The sequence below is a fragment of the Anser brachyrhynchus genome (genome assembly GCF_964034855.1).
Source record: "Anser brachyrhynchus genome assembly, chromosome: 7".
In the NCBI taxonomy this organism is placed as follows: domain Eukaryota; kingdom Metazoa; phylum Chordata; class Aves; order Anseriformes; family Anatidae; genus Anser; species Anser brachyrhynchus.
The window spans coordinates 36890595-36908589 of NC_137701.1; the positions used below are offsets into that span (position 1 = coordinate 36890595).

The window sequence follows — 17995 nt, forward strand, 5'->3', positions numbered from 1 at the left end:
CGAACTATGTTGTCAGCTGCCAAGAAACAGTCAAAAGAGGTGATATTACTGATCACGGATACAGCATTTATACAGAGACTTAGTCCACTGCTCATCCTCCAAGAGCAGAACAATTTCTGGAAGGACCAGGGCATGCAAATGCATTGAGCTCCAACTCCAAAAAACACAGCCAGATGTGGCAGACTTATCATTAAAATCACATGGAGAGGCACTGCCTGCAAAACAATTTCATCCTCTGATCTCTTGACTTATGCTTGAACACAAGCCCAGCTTGCCGGCTGGCCCCAGGCGGGGAAGGCCTCGAGCAAACTGGCATGTCGCTGGTCCTCACCAACACAGCACGCTCCATTTCCCTTTTCTGTCCCCCTTTTTCCCAGTGTGAAGGAACAAAGATAAGCTTCTTCTGGAAACCAGAAAAATCACTTAAGATCTCACTCCCTTCTTTGTATTCCCACCTCTGTCTCCAAGGTCTTCTTCCCTAGCGAACCACAAATTCTGACCACCTTACCACATCAGGTTGGCTGTTCACGAAGTGCAGGCATCAAATTTCTGGATTTAAAAGCAGCCTCAGCCTTCCCACACTATGCCACAGCCTTCCCTGTGTCACCTTGCCTTTTAGCAGCCAGTATTTTCAGCTATCTCAAGCTTTCCAAGGCCTCTGTGGAAGCAGCTAAAAAGGGCGCGGAGTGGAACCTGCTATACTTTACCGCCATTCTGCTCTTCACTTGAGGGTAAATTTTTTAGATTTTATACACCAGATGGACTGAAGAAACTTGTTTTTGCCAGAGTTTATCATTTCTTTTACATAGCAGTGCCTATGTTCAGTTCCTGTTGAACAAAAGAAATTATTTTGTGCCCAGTCTATTTCAGTGGGTAACTTTAAAACTACATTTTATTCTTCACAATCTCTAAGCAAGAGTAATACACAAATAGGACCAGTTTGTTTTGGAAAAGCTAGCACCTCAAATAAAGCCACCAGGCCACAGTTTGGAACCAGTGGTAGGGTACACTTCCAGGCAGGATTTAATTAATTTTAAATGAACGCCCTTTCTCTTTTGCTAAATGATAGCTGTAAGTGGTATGAGTACAACAAATTCCTAACAGTATAGTTATCCCACAGATAAAGCTTTTAAAGTATGTTTTTAAAAATTAAAGACCCTAGTTCCATTGGAATAGTACGTTTTGTCTGAATCTAGTACAATTCCCATCAAAACAGGTTTCTGGAGATGAATAAAAAACTAGTTGAGTACCATTCTACTTGAAAAAGATTTTTGAAAGTAATTCTGTAAAAGAAATTCCTCCATAAACCACATTCCTGCTCCATTAACCCTCATACAGTTACAAAGGATTATAATGTAATTATTAACTTTAACAAAGATATTTTACTACAGAGACCCTACGATATAAAGATGAGTAGCACGATTTATCTTTTTTTTTTCCCCGTTTTTACATTTTTCATTTGGTGGGTTTGATTCCTACTCAAAGATTTAATCTTTGTGGCATAGATACTGCATTACATCAAACACACGTACTAAGACAACAAATACATAGAAAAGATATATGAAGGGAAAAGTCAGAGGCTGAAAATACTACAGCTAAGCTTGCCATTTATGACTTAATATTTAATGTTCCCAAATTACACTAAGAAAGCTTTTTTTAAAATAAAAATAAAAATAAAAAAGGAGCCCACCTAGCATCCTTTAGCCGCCTTCCAGCCAAACTCGCCATCCACAACCCTTGGCCAAGCAGCAGTGGCCTCAGAGCTCTGCCTTGCCAGCCAAGCAGCAGCATTCAGGTCTTCCCTTGGCCGTTCCCATCCCCTCATTCTGGCAGGGCGGGATGAAGGAGGAGGCAGGGGACGCATTAATTTAAAGTAAAAGACATTAAGTCTGTCCTAACTTAAAAGGAGACTAGGAGAAAGTGAGCTGTGGTGCTGAAGCAGGTGAAAGGCTGTGATTAATAACCTCTTGTATTTTTCATCTTTCCATGATTTTAATTAAAAACACACACAATAAGAACAGATTAGAAATATACTTTACGGGACTGAGATGAAAACATGCTACTGCTTTCAAGCACAGTTCAGTGCCCTAACACCACACCTCACCTACAGTTTGTGTTTCAAAAACTGCCCTGGACCACACTGGATGGGTCTGGATGAGCATCTCCACTTCTCCTACTGCACACACTGCCCTACAAAGCACCTCAGAGCAAGGTGCAGCAGGCAATCTCACTCCGCCTGCTGGCACCACTCCGTTCTACACAGAGCATTCATTCGGTCTGTGTCAAAAGAGCTTTTTGAGTCAAAAATCACATGCAAGAGCAAGCCAGTCAGGACGTTCAGTCAAGCACACCGCCTCAATTTCGGTCCCCACTCCAGTGACCGCCAAAGACTTAACTTACAACTGCCACCAGGATTTCCTACACACCCCAACCCGTCACACATACTGTGCACAGCAGAGCTTGATTCCTCAGGAAGCGTCAAGTGTCTGCTTGGACTTCTTAAGGGACTGGCATCTGTCTGCACTCTGTGAGAGCAGCCTTTAATTGTGTCGGCGCCTGGCAGCCTGGACAGGAAAATAGCCATGTAAATGTCCTGCTCAAGCACAGCGCCTTCCCCCCGAACACATCAGGGCTCTGTGCTGCTGCTGACATGCCAAGCATGAAATAGTCAGGGAACTGTGTTGCCAGCTTGAATTGTTAGCCTGTACACAGTGCTGAAAGTGAGTTCCAGATACTTGGGCGAGTACCTTGTGTTAGGAAGCAGTATGGTCTCTACCGTAAGTAGAAGAACAGCTCCAGTTATAATTCTGGTAGAGAAAAGCAAAAATCTGTTCTCCAGAGGTAACAGTCTCCCCCCCCTGCTTCCCTTTTACAATCAGAGGGAAGACAGATGAACTACAAGTGTGCAGGTAAAGCTACAGAATGCAAAACTGCACAAACATTTTGCTCCCACAACCACTAGAGCCTGGTGCTGCAAGCAAAACTTTTTTCCATTTCCATCTGCTACTGCTTATGGAGCTAGGACACCAGCTCTTGAGAGGAAGCAATTTCTACAATAACTTTCTTTTCAATTACATTAGCCTTTGTATTTCTTCAATATGAAAAAAATGAGTACGTTGATGAAACAGGAGAATTTCTTCTGCGAGCCTGAGTGTTTTTTTCCGTTGTACTTTGAATACTGATACCTGGGAGCTCTGCATAAAAAGGGCAGGAAAAATACAGTTTCTCAAGGGAATTTAGACTACAAATTACTGATGTGCTAATAAGATTCTATGTGTAAAGAGGCACAGAGAAAGGAAGAATAGAGGAAGTTTCAGCAGGATACATACAAATAGACAAAATTAAATAACACTGTAGAAGTAATCCTCTGTAAAAGACATACTTTTAGGCATTTTCTTTCTCTCCACTTAGTTAAGCAAATCAATCAAGTAACAGAAAACCAGAGCTATGCCTCCCTTTTCTTCAAAAAAATCATTATTACAATAGAATTACCACCAATTGTTATGACAAATGTTACTAAACAGCCACTGCAATAGGAAGGGTCAGCCACAGTAACAGTAAAGAGTTCGTACTATAAGAATCTAGCCCCATATATTTTGTTAAATTTTTCTAATGAGACAACTGAAAATGCCATGGGATCAACAGATCTGACCTCAAAATCCAAATTATATGATGAAAACCACTTTTCTGCAGTCTTCCCTTTTCACATAAAGGAGTAATTTGGGTGCTTTACATAAAGATAATCTGACATACCCACTTTTTACAAACTCTCCATTTTGCTTTTTTCTCTGCTTTTCTGTATACTTGGAGATGATATGTGAACATCTTCCTCCAATAGATTTTTTTTTACCCTGAGAAGTTTTTTTTTCCCCCTGCATTTAAATTAAAAAAGAATCTTAAAAAAAAGGATAGTCAATTATGGTTAGATCTCTGGTATTATGTTCCTACTTATTTTCCATAATTCTTCAGCAATTTGTAGCTCACGTCACAACCATTAACTGGTCAGAATATAACTTTTACATACAAATTGAAATTTATTTCCTTCAGAGACAAGAGCTGCCAGCTAACTGAAGGTTATCTACCACTTCTCACAAAAAACACATTTTTGGTTCCTATACAGCCTCAGCAAAATACTGCAAATCCTGTGTGTGCTTTTTCTAATAAAGAGCAATTACTTTGGTAGAAGGCAAGCAGCTTTGTTCAGAAACAGATTTAAAAGACTTGGAAATACCAGCCTTTTGGATTCACAGCCTTACCTAATGCTGGACTGATTTTTTTTTTTTTCTTTCAACTCTCTCCAAAAGCCACGTCTTTTTTCCTTTTTTTCTTTTCTAGCCTCTGGAGTATCCTTCCATTTCAGCATCCTGTCCTTTCTATACCTCCCCTTTCTTTTTTGAAAAAAAAAGAAAAGCCATGCATGCAGCAGTGGAATTTCAACAGCTACTAGGCACATGAAAGAAAAGAAACACCACGCAACAAGCCAAAAGCAAAAGAGTTTTAGTATTTGGCTCCCCAGCTAGTCAGGACCAACTGTTGTCACCCTTTTTGGAGGAGCAGGGATTTGCTGAGGCTGTCAGTGGCAATAGGAAGGCTGGTACTGCCCGTTCCCTTTGAGACGTTCAACAGCCGCAGGGAGCTTGCCGACATGAAATCTTGGCAGAAGCTACAGAGGCCTCCCCAGAGCCCCATGCAAGCTACACAATTGCTCATTTGCCTGCCCTGTCTGAACTCAATATCTCTTTCCCAGTGCAGCATTACTCCGCTCTACGGGAACGCTGAGAACCTTCCGTGTTCAAAGGCAGCCAGCGCCAAGGTCAGCTTCTTGTCTAAATACACCCTGATTCCGAAAATTAAACTTATTGTTAACTTTCTCTGACTTTTCATGGGACAGACAGGGACTTTATACATTATTTAATAGGAACTTTAGAGTGGAACAGTAGCTCCTCAAGGCTCTTCCAAAAAAGTACAGGAGGTTACAGAGCACTGAAGCTGGATGTGCTCCAACCTGTCATGAAAATCAGCAAGCCTTGTATCTGTCCATACATTTCTTCAGAGAAACATTTTTTCATTTTATTGCATATCTTTTGTACGCTATTTCCTATATAATTATGAGAACCCATAGGTATGATATGTATTTCACTGATTTCAATAAAATCTAGTTCAAAACCATGTGTGGACAAAATACACATTATACCTACTGACAATACTCTGCCTTCTATGCTACGAGATCTTGTAAACAATAAGTAGCTGTGATTAGCAACTGAATGTACAGAGATTAGTTCAAATTAATGTTTGGTTAACATGGCACTGTAGCTGCAGATGACGTATCACTGCCCATGTATTATAGTAACTACTGCACAAAAATTCTGTACCGATCAATTTAAAATAACCTTGTAAAGTTTAATTACTATCTAACACGAGCAATGAATTGAGAAAATGTCAGATCTTAGTAAATGTGTCTTTTATCATAGATCAGTATTTCACATACAATAATTATCCCATTAATGCTAAATGAAATGCTTATTGAGTGTATTTAGCATGCAGTGTAAGTGGTTGAAATGACCAGGTATATGTAATAATATCCTGACACAGTTGAAAGAAAAAAGTCATTTGGAAAGACAAATTACACTTGTTAAACAAAAATACTGTACAGAAGATGACTTTTAATAGAAGCAAGTTTTCTGAAACAGTTTGAGTTTAATAAATGAAAAAGATACAATAGTAAGCTACAATACCTTCCTGAAGCAAGAAGGCTCTGTGCCTCATTTGGTTTTAATTCTGTCTTATAAGGTAAAGAATGGAGAATGGCTAAGTTGCTAGTTTATCTAACTTAACACACCCCACACTTGTCAAGTATGCTGTGATAAATAGTTTTAACTACCTTCTGCTCATCTTTTTATTATAGGACATGAAGGGATTTGTAGATTGAGTCTCAGAGTTTGTCATACATTCTACAGAAGAAAGCTGAAGAAGGCACTTAAATGAGGTTTAGTATGAAAAACACAATTAGGTAAACAGAGCAAAACTATATTTTACATTGAAAACATCTAAGGCTTTAGAAAAGCCCCTAAAGAAAGCTCAATGTTTTATGACAACTGAACAATGTCATAACTACAATCTTCCTGCCTTTTTCCTGAAATATGTTTTTACAGATTCTGTATACCTGAGGAATACACGTACGAGTACCCTGCTGTCTGAACCAGGTATGCTGAGGAAAGAAGTCCTTTGCTGTCATATGTAAGAGGGAATTAAGACAAATGCACAACTGTATCAATAAGCACATTCAATATGCTCTGCACAACAGTCTTTGCTCAAACACCCCTAATGCTTACGCAAACACGAAGATTCCTGTTGTCAGATAAATGCACACTGCCAAAGCTTACAGCCTCCTCTTCCCCTTCCTAAGATCAAATCCTTTGCATACTTTTCTTAGGCAAGTTTCAAAATGAGAACCCACCTTCACATTTTTCTCTTTTGTCAAATCACTACAGCACAAGTCTCACAGCCTCCTGACTTAGCTTGCCTGTAGGCTACCACAAATATGCAGCAGTGTCTTTCAACAATCACAGCAGCATAAAATTATGGAAAGAAATGCATGCATCTGTATTTGTTACCTTGTGAAACAACTGACTTGCTAAAAAGCTTAGGCAACCTTAAGAGCGTGCCTCCTGGATCATTAGCAATTTATGTGCACCAGTAATAGCCATTGTCATTAAGTGACCCTCATCCTCTATGCAATATGCATCATAAAATCAAAAGTTTATTCCAACTCTTTCGATGTATTTGCTGTATATATCTCCTTCTCATCTTCTGAAGCAAGTTTTGACAGAAGTAAAGAGTAAGGAGTTGTCCAAGTGAGTGGGCAGATGAGTTAACTTCTCATCTGTTAGAAACGGCAACTATTTTCTAACCATCTCATTAACATAGTGGTTCTTAGCTGACAGTTTTAACGATCCTGTATCCCCCAAAGTGTCACATGAATCTTGAAGCACATAATGATTACAGGAGAGCAAGAAGTACATTGACTGGAATATTAGTGAATGAAGTTCACTAAATTGTGACTGGATTCCTAATATGATCGATGGCTTAATTATCGTATCACCCTGTCATCAACATGACAGAAGCCTGACAGCTGTTGAAAGCCATCACCTAACTGCTGATCCAGAATCTGCACAGATTTTAAAACCAGCAAAAGAACCCCAAGTTTACACAAACCTCTAATGAATACAGGTGGGACAGATGCTGCCAAATACTGCGTCACTATAGGCTCTACTGCACACTGTTCCTGACATTCAGTATACTTTGTTCTTGCTCTGTATGTTTACAACATTTCAAATGCTGTTAAAAAAAGTAATATACAAAAATAAGCATTAAAAACATTAAAATAAGAATAAGCCATTTTACAAAGTATCACCAGAACCTTTTAATTTGAAGTGTGAAATAAAAACACAGTAAAACAGTTGGTCAAGCTGTTTTTCCTGCTTCTGTTTATAAAACTTTCCGAGAAAACAACCGCCACCAGCAGCAGCCTTGCAGAGCAGTACTGCCTACAGCTACAGCACGGCAGCAAGGCACGTTGGCAGAAAGTCCCTGTGCAAGGAAAGGAAAAAGTCCCCGTGCCAAGTGGGCCTTCCCACTGTTGCTTGGCCTTGCCTGGGTTCATAGACTCGACCATTATCTTGATAGTTTCGCTTCTGACTCAGATTAAGGGTACTATTAACTTTTATTAAATCCCCCAATGCTGAATTTATTCAAACAATTAAGTGATTGAGAGCGATCTGCAAAATAACTACCTGGTCACCAAGAAACGCTGCCATTCCCAAAGGCAGCACTCCGCTGACTCAAAAGCAGAAACTCTTTTAACCTCAGTGGTAGCTCAGCTTCTTTAACTCCCATGCAGTAATATTACAAGTTTCACACCATGCTTTCTTTTTGGTTTTCTACTATAACTATGCTAAAACACCCTTCAAAGCATCTTTTTTCCCTCTCCCCACAGCATCCACTATGCTAACCACTAAACAAGAGGGTGTGGATCTTTATCTTAATTACCATCTTATATTTACTACTTTTAGTAGTAAAAAAAATCTTTCTATTTCAGCTACATCATGTGATATTGGTGACATCTATCTACAGACAGAATTCAACAAAGGTTCTCATAAAAATTTCCATTCTAGATAGATCTGTATCAGTCACTTTCCATTTTAAAACCAAGCAAGAGTTATTTTATGGAACCTATTCACGTTTCTTGTTTTCTCTCCATGTTGCAACACGCTTCACAGACCGAACCTATTAAATATGGGACTAAAACATTTTTTATTTTATCACCATTCCTGGATCTTCTCAGAGTGGTCTTAGCATTAGAGAACCCGTATATTTAAAAGCCTCTGGTAGGAGTGTGGAAGTAGTTATGTTATGCCAAAGCTAATATTACACTGTGCTGGTCACATTTTTAATGCCACATCTAATCAACCTCTCTCCGACTCCTCATGTCGGAGTGACTGCAGAATAACATTGTAACCCTGTATATATTTTTCTTCGTTAATGGTGTAACTGAAATGGACACCATTACAGGGTATGCTCTCTCTCAAAATACAGGGTGAAAATTGTTAAAATAGCAAAATATTTCCAGACAACTCACATTGGAAAAACAAGCTCTGAAATTCAAGGAACACCACATTCTACTTAAATATGAAAAGAATTAAAAAGGTGACCTGTGCATTTCCCTCGTTATCTGGAAGAAAGAGTAGAAACATGGAAGAGATTCAAGGTAACGCAAGACCAGAATGAAGAGTCCCACTGTTCATGCATCCAGGCAGCACCAGCGCCAAATCCTCCCAAGCTGGAGTCAGGCTTTGCTGTGCTTCTACCACTCCAAGCATCGCTCTGCAGCGGGTGGATGTCCTGGCAGGCAGAGGCATTCTGGCAAACAGGCTGAATTCATGACAGCAGAAACAGCAGACAGTTAAGGCAACGTCTGGCACTTGCCAGAGAGATGAAAGAACTGAAATTGTATTACTTTGCAAGAGTTTGCATGGCAGAGCAAAGATCACAGAATCACCTCCGCAGAAGACGAGTCCTTCACAGAAGGAACAGGCAGTATTTCAGCACAAAATGAATAGACTATTAGCCTTCAGCAAATGGGATATTTATTGTTTTTAAATTGTACATTAGTCCCCCAGCAACAATGATATTTTTAGTGCACATCAACTGCGAGACTAAGAGAACACGGAGCTAAAACTGAGGACTCGGATTAGTGATTTTTTATGCCCTGCGGGAATACAAGATCTAAACAGATGCACACATAAGTGAATAAGATCCAACGATACTAGGGGAATAATGCCAACTGCGTCAACAATATGAAAAGGCTACTGCTCAGAAACGTCCAACAGATAGCAGACTCTGGTCCCAACAGACAGTCTGGAAAGTGAAGAGATTTAATTAAAAGGGGGAACAACCCTGAAACAAAAGGTAAGCACAGAGATAAGAACACCTCCCCGAAAAAGCATTGTCCTTTTACAGTACCATGGTCAAAAAAGAAGCATACATAGCTGCTGTGTAGCAAAAGAGCTGGCATCCACACAAATGTTACCCTGTCATTTTGTATTGGTATTTAGAAGTTTTCCTCAGAGAGGCGTGGGCTGAAACATCAACATATCAGTATTAAAAATTCCTGTTTTCTTCCTGTAGCTTTGAAGTTGTAGATATTAAAGATGAAATGCTTATCTATTCAAATAGAAACGCAATTTTGACCTTAGCACATTACTGTGAAGACAAAACATGTTGTTTTGATATTTACAAGATGCCAAAATTAGCTGCACTTCACAATCAACCACATACCATCCTTGATAAAACAGCCTTGCAAAAGCCACTCTGGAGGAGTAGAGAAAAAAATGAAAACAAATCAGTTACCAGTAGCGGATTTTCAACCCAAACTCCAAAAGCATCAAATCATTGCACTTGTGCACCGTAGACAAGGGAGTCACGAAGCCTAAACTGGAAGCAGACCCTGCATATATTAAAAATGTTTTCCAAAACCACCTAAAAAGCATCCTGCAACTGCCAGAGCTGCTGCTGAGGATGAAATTCACTATCCAGGTGAGAATGGAAGGTGCAGTGTAAATTAACGATAAATTTCTAGTTGGCCCAATATATACTCCTCCTGGTGCATATATACATGTTTTTTCTAGCTAAATATGAGACAGAACTGTTACCTTGAGATGTTTTAGCCACGTGCAGCTGCTGTTACACAATGTATTAGCGAGCAACATGACCACTCAGAGCTTAGGCACTGAGAGGAGCAGCCATGCTAAAAGAACTCTGGTTTTAACTAATGTCTGAACAGTAAATAACCGCAGGTTAATACAGCTGATGCCTTCCACTAGGGCGAGACACCATAATGAGCTGAGCACAACCACGCGCAGAGGCCTACACCAAAGATCGCTGCCTCACGAGCACTCCAGTGGGCGGGCACGGATCACTGTCCAAATATTACTGCTGGCTGCAGACTAATGCAGTTTTAACAAGCTCAAAACATCTTGCTAAAATGAATCTGTCATTATAAATAAATGACAGTACAGTGGGCACACAGCGTAATGCATTCACCAAGGCTATCGCATGGTGGTAGGAATTAGCTTTGGTACTTAGCATGTTCTTACGCTGATTACAGTTAAGGTTTCTACATACACTTTTTATTCTGGCAATTTCTCTGGCAATTTCAGCTACTAAAAGAGATCTGTCAACTTCACGCATATATTTGGTATAAGACAAAATCCCCTGAAAGACTCACCCAATATCATTAAATTCTACCACTAGTAAGCCGGTGCCTGAGGAGTGCGGCCTACCCCTGTGCGCCACAGCAGCGTTTACACCGGCAAGCCTGAGAGCTCAGGCTTCCGAAATATCTACCCAAATGGTTATATCTTTAACCAAGCTAGGAAGATGTGCTTCGTGAGAGATGGGATTCAACCTCAGCACAGCACCAGACCAGAATGTAAGCTATCTTCAGGCTTAAAGAGAATCCGCGCACGTACCTGTGCATTCACAGCTATGGGAGCTCCTTAGATGTTATAGGCAATTAAAAGTAGGATTGTTATAGCAAACACGCACACCATTTATGTGAAGGTTCTTTTGCACTGCTCTGAGAGTAGAAAGAAACATTTAAATTCAAATAAAAGCAAGTCTGATGTAGTGCTCCCCTGCACAGCCGGAGAAACATTAAGAAAGCTTAATCACAAAACAAAGCTCCTCAGCATAGACAGCCACAGAGAAGCATCCTAAATTCAAACCCAAGACTTCTTTTTGCACTGTGAAACTTTTAAAATTTGTTTTCTTAAACAAGCACTAGCTTCCGAGCTTTTTTCTTTTTTTTTTTTTTTTGTTAAAGAGCAAGTTGACAGCCCCTTTCTATATGGGTCATATATGCAAACACATCCAAATGGGGATTAAAAAATAAAGCTTTGAGGGAGCTGAGAGTGCTGCATCACTGGTTCTTCTATACGATTGACTTCTCAGCAGCAATTTTATACATCTCTTATCATCCTTCTCCAAAATGGAAAAGGAACGTTCCCTTGACTGTGTATGAAGTTTTTCAGTTATTTACTGCGATACCAAAATCAAACCGAGAAAAAGAAATCTGTTGCAGAACCTCAGTATTTTTATGCATTCAAAATTGTAAGCCCGCTGGCAATTCGCATGTGACAACAAATACAGCTGAGTCATGGAAAAATAGAATAAACAAACTATGATTTATGGTTTTCAGTTTTACCACAAAAAAAGCAACCAAGCTGTCTGGATGAGAGTAGTTTTCACTTCCTTCCCAGGCTTACATCACTCCCTATTGGAATACAGTTTTACAATTACTTTGAAAACTAAGTTGCTTTTTTTTTAATATATATATAAGTAAAAATAAAACTACATTGCTGACAGGACCACAGAATAAAGGTGTTTGACTACAACAAAAAGTTTGCACTGACCTACACGATAACTGGGGAACTGATTAGATCCTCACGCTCCTTCTTGCATGAGTTTTCCCTCGTGAGGCCAGGAGGCCATTTGGTCCTACACAGCCTTCCCAAGCTTTTTTAAAGTGCAGCTGTGGCAGGTCATTGCATCAATGTGAACTGTACTTCCTACAATGCCAAGCTGTGACTGCATTACAGATGTTGGCCATATGAACTACTGTGTGCTCTCATCTTTCTGCCTCCTTTTCCTGAGAGCAGGCCAAAAAAAACAAAAGGGAACAGGTCTTAGAAGTCAAGAGACACTATATGCAGCTCTTCAACCCATCATCAATGCAAATAAATAACTAAAATCCTTTTCTTTAAGTTTCTCTTACTCAAACTTACCCTTGTTCCAGCTTAGCAGGAAACACTTATCTGTTCACATTTTCCCACTATTTCCTAAATTTGAGTTCCAACTTCTATAAAACACTCGCTGCAAATGCAGAATTTCTCTTGTGCACTCTAGGGACAGTTTTGGATAGGTAACTTGCAGCAGCCTGTCTCTGTGGCCTGCACACAGAAAGCATGGCTAAAAGCCCAGAGGCAACAACTTCACAGACCAAGCCTTAAAGCAGGTCAGTAGAAATGGAACCATTCATAAATAAATAGTTTTAAAAACAATCCCATTTCTTAAGCTGGAGACAGTGGCTTGCCCGTATAGAGCAAATTTAAAGATCAGGCTTAAGATGGCAGATTATACAGTTTTTCCCCACATTTTTCTTGCTGTGTACTTCAATCATTAACAATCTTTGTGCCAGCTCCAGATTACCAAAAAAATAAAAATAAACAAACATGTCTCTTAAAGGCAGTATTCTTTTTTCTCTAATTTAAGAGCTTTCCAAAATCTTCTGGCAGCCAGATTTTTTTATGATAAAAAACAACCAGAACTAGTAATATATTAATTATTTAACTGAAATAAATGCATCTGTTAATGTGTTTAATTAAGCATACAAAATGCTTTATTTCATTTTATTTGTATTTAAGATTTCCTGTTTTCCCTGAAGTATTTATTATCCAAGGCATGATTCTTCTAATCTTAGATATACTCTGGGACTTAAGTACTATTTTATATCAGCATTTCTCAGCTGCTTTTATCATGAATAGCTATATTACAAACCATGTTAATGAGCTGTTTAGTATTCATGTATTAGACTTTTCCTCATTTTATATGGAAATAGTACTATAAAAATTCTAAGAATACTAGTTTTATGTGCACAATAATGATGAGATACAAAGCAAATAAGGAGGAGGAAATCTGGTGGCAGTGAATATGAAATGGATTAGTACCTCGTCAATGTGCTTTACATTGGTTTAAAATTATTAAGCATGTAATTAAGTAGGATCAATTGCACTGTTTGTTTTTGAGGTAATGTTTTAGCTATTTTAGATGTTTTATCTTTAAGAATTTAATTTCACACTACAATGATATTCTTGTAATCCCCCCCCTCCTGCTACGAAGCCACATAGTCGGGATATGCATGTAACCCATGACATATCAAGAAGTGACCCAGGGCATAAGGCCAGGCCAAAATCACTGCAAAGAAAGATAAGAACAAGGCAAATTAAACAATTTCGTAAACACAAAAATAGTTCAGTTCAGCTGACCTTATTAATCAGATGTATTCCAGTCCCCAAGATTGTTAGCAGGAAAGAAATGCTACAGCTACATGCAGCAACTGCAGCCCTGACCTGGCTGACCTCAGAGCTATCTCCAGTGCAGCCGAAGTGAAATGAGATTACACTTTGTAGGAGCCTAATGAGTCAAACTGTCAGCCTTCAGCACACTCACAACTGAATGCAGATCACAGAAATAAATAAAAAAAGTGGAATTCTCACTTTGTATAAGGTGGGGACAGAGAAGACTATTTTCTAGATAGGATAGAGAACCTACAACTTCATGGCTGAATAAAAAAGTGAAAATACATCGGCTGTCTAACTGAATTGTCTCATTTAAAACCAGGAACTCCAAATCTGTGAAACAACACATTTGTTATGGAAAATCTGATGTCTGCATGTCTGTGCCCCCCCCCACACACACCCTCACCCCCCCCAAAGGTGCGGAGTACCTCATGTTATTGCAAATACACCATCAAGTTATGCCTTCTAAGAAGCTGCGACTTTGATGAGGTTATAAACTTTAGACAGTAAATGTGAGTTTGGCATTCTTATAAGGAAATTTGGGTCCAATCGTGTTCTCAATAATAGAATCTACTCACAATTATTTCATACTGGGCACATCCAAGTTTTGCATAGAACCTCATGCTTGTTTCTGAGGGCATAGCTCACAGTCCTGCAAAGCTGCACACAGATGTTCATGCTGCTTTGAAAAAATGAGGTAAGATGAAAGCATTAAGCAATTCCAAGATGTGAAAATATTTCATTTGGCACAGTAAAGTTTCACCTAGAAGTACTGGGACATGCATAAGAGCTGTTAAAACAAGAACTTTCTGGATTAGATCTGTAGATCCAAAGTTAAACTAAATCCTGAAGGACACTTTTGAAATTAAGTCTTTCCCATCATTTCCTTTCCTGCCCTATTAAAAGAGTAAAATGTAGTGCAGTTGAATGCAGACCACTGAGTTACACTCCTTTTGCATAGCTGTGTTATCCTTTGCAAGCAGAGTTTTTGTCTTGCATTATTTCTTTGTCCATAGCAAAGTGTCCTCTTTGCTAAAACTACTGTGCATTATGGAGCTAAAAAAAATTCAAGTTTTTATTTTAAATCAGTCCTATTTTCAAAAAAGAGCAATTTTACTTCTCTTCCAGCAAGCCATCTGCCTGCTAATGAGGGTTGTTTTCATCAGTAATTTTGAGAAGAAAAATGGTTATTACACTTTAGCATTTTTTAAGTGACAAAGAACACCACCCAGCCCACTATTTTAATGCCTAGCATTTCTCCTAGTACAGGATCTGCAGGCCAGATGTATCATTATAATTATAAATATTTGTAATGAGTCTTGGTGTAATCGGGGCCCACAGTGAAGCAGCATCACCTCAGATCAAAATCTTTCAACATGAAATTTCATATATAATATTGCTGTAGTTTATAAATCCCTGTATTATCAAAAATAACCTTTTATACCAGCAGTCAAAAAAGGGTTTTGATGTTGCTACAGGCTTACGTTTTTAATTTTTTTTTAAACACCTCATTAATAGACAAAACAGTGATACAGTAATTTCTCTACCTCTATTTACCAAAGCTATTCCTGGCAGACACTGGAGTGACATCCTAACAACTAAAGCTATCACAATCATCTGGATATCTGGCTAAATTATCCTACTTAAAGTGTATTCCACATTTCCCCAAATACTTTTTTCCTGATGCAGACTATTGAACAGCACTAGTAAAAACCAAAGGGACTGTTCAGGAAGATAAAAACTGAGGAAATGTAGGGTTAAGAATTTGGACATCACTGAAGAGAAAAAGATGAGACCTGTGAGTCTCCCAGAAAAGGGAAAGGGAATCTGTTCACAAAGATGACAGAGGAAAATAAAGGAAATACATCGGAAGAAAAATAGTTTTAATCATTTTATCAGCAGAATCACAGGAAAATAATGAATAAAGCAACAGTGAGGACTAGGACTAAATTTTTTTAAAAAAAGCAAAAATGCAGAGTTGAAGAAAAGCAAAAGTTAACTGCAGAAGAGTTGCCAGGAGAAAGAGAGGAAATGAAAAAAGAAGTAGAAATAGAAATTGTTAAGAGGCAAAGGAATGCAAAATAAGTGGGATAGAAATAAATGTGCACATAGAGACTAAAACATTATGGAAAAAAGGTTAAATATACACCTAAATGGAGATGTTCTACCAAATAAAAAAAACACTGCAATCTTGCATCTTTCACCCTCAGTCCCTCGCTTAATGATCGGTAAACCAGTTACAGCTCCACATTTTTAGGATGACAATTTTTTTTCCCCACTGCAACTTAGAGACTTGCTGGCGCAGCTTTCTTAAACAAACCACAGTGCTATTGCTTGGATCCTCACTGGGTTCTCCTGCATTGACATCCAGGGGACGTATCCCTCCTGTAAAACCAGACAGGACTGCATGCATACCTGAAAGACTGCTCATGCCCAAACAGATTACCACTGAAACACACATCTTTTGTTGCCAAATATTGTCAAGAAGGTCAATGATGCAAAAAACAATGTCATTACTTTAGGCTTAACAGCCAGCACAACCTCATGAAAGAGAAAGTGTGACAAGTCTTGCTCTCTCTTCTCTTTACTTTTTTATAAAATAAAATTGCTTTGGGTTAAAAACTTGCAAATGATCTTAGTCAAAGTATGACTTACTTTTATGTTTTTCAAGAGATTGATCTTTTCATTTTTTTGTCTTATGAGTATATATCCCATTAGAGCTGCTTCTGCATAAGAAGTGCAATTTTAGCAAGCAATTAATCCATAAATGAGCTGTTTCAGAGTTTTAGGTATTGGACATCATCCTTCAAAGGCTCTATCCTGCCCTTGTATTATACCTACATGTTTCCACAGACCTTAAAAGAAGCCCATTTTGTCAGCAATGATCTAACTGAATTCCCCGTGAATCACTTTCAGAAATCCATACAAAAGATAATCAGCTACAGACAAAAAAAAGTAGTATATTTACAATGACCATGTCACAGAGATGCAACGACCTCTAAATCCTTCGATCCTGAACTTGTTGTTGCATACTTTATACCAGAAATTACAGAGGGAAAAAAACAGCTGGTGAGCTACAGAATTTATACCTATTTGAACCTGGGCCTCTTGCTAGGGACATTGAGTTTCTGTGAGATAACAACATCATGACACCCTGTGCAGTTCTCATCTTTCACGCAGACTGGAGATTCTCTGATTTTGCCACCCTGTCCCCAAAGTAATTCATAAACTTTTTTTTTTTAAAATGTGCCCCACGTGCATAGGCTGAGAGAAATCTAATGCAGCATTTTGTGTAATCAGATGGTCGCAAACCGCAGCACTTTACTGAGTCCAAGGGAAAATCTTATCTAAAGATCATTTCATATTAGCAGCTCAATGCATCTCACAGAGGAATTATTCTTTGCTGATCTTCTTACACACGACACAAATCTCCCGCTACACATTCGCAAGGTAGGAATCATTATCAGTAAACCCCAAATGGGCTAGCCTTAGGAAAGCATACTGGCCTACACTAAAAGTTAATGTAAAAATGTGTTGGCAAGTTGAAGATAACTATTTGAATAACTATATATCATATTCACACTAACCGCATAATCATCTGATAATCTATTGCAAAGTTTTCAACTTGCTTTTAAGGTAGTTGCATCTGGTAGAAATAGGCCTGGGTGCATGGACTATGTAAAGGCCCACATTAAAGAGCATACAGACCAGAGATCAGAGTACAATTGAATATACAGAGTAGAAAAACAAATTATTAAAAACGTTGTTGAATGATTCTAGTCTTTAAAATTACTATTTTTAAAGCAAAAGCAATTCTATTTCCTGCCAAATTATGGTATTAGCCTGACTGTAGCCTGTCACCTTCAAAACAATCATTTAAGAAAAAATTTTTATTTAGACAACTTCAGTTGCAGCACCCTACAAAACAAATGGTCTCTGTTGCTAACCCTTTGCAGGGAATGCAGCACTGCCAGCCAAGACACCAGGAGTAACTTGCCGTACTTCTGACACCAGGTGGATTTACCTTGCCTCTACCTGTTTGAACATATCTTCTTATGGATCTGGTCTTCTTATACTATATTCTAGTCTCCATCATGTATACGCCCAGATCCACCATTTACTACTACAATAAATTAATTAGTACCAGGCACACGCTTAGTCTTTCCATACTTGAGATTACAGAAGGCAATCAAGCTCCAACCAAAAGCCACATAAACTCCCTCAGCTGATGCTCAGGGCTACACTGGTATTCAGTGTTACACTAGTACATTTGCTTGGCTTTTGTTTGCTGCAAGTTTCGATCTGTATATAGACTGGATATAAACAGTCCAACTAATACTGGGATCAGAGGAATACAG

The 17995-nt window shown here is 38.8% G+C and overlaps 1 protein-coding gene across 6 annotated transcripts in view; it reads right to left on the reverse strand.

Moving 5' to 3' along the window:
- The window catches only part of LRP1B (LDL receptor related protein 1B), a 553237-nt gene that overhangs the window by 485493 nt on the left and 49749 nt on the right, over positions 1–17995 (reverse strand). The gene's annotated exons all lie outside the window — the stretch shown is intronic.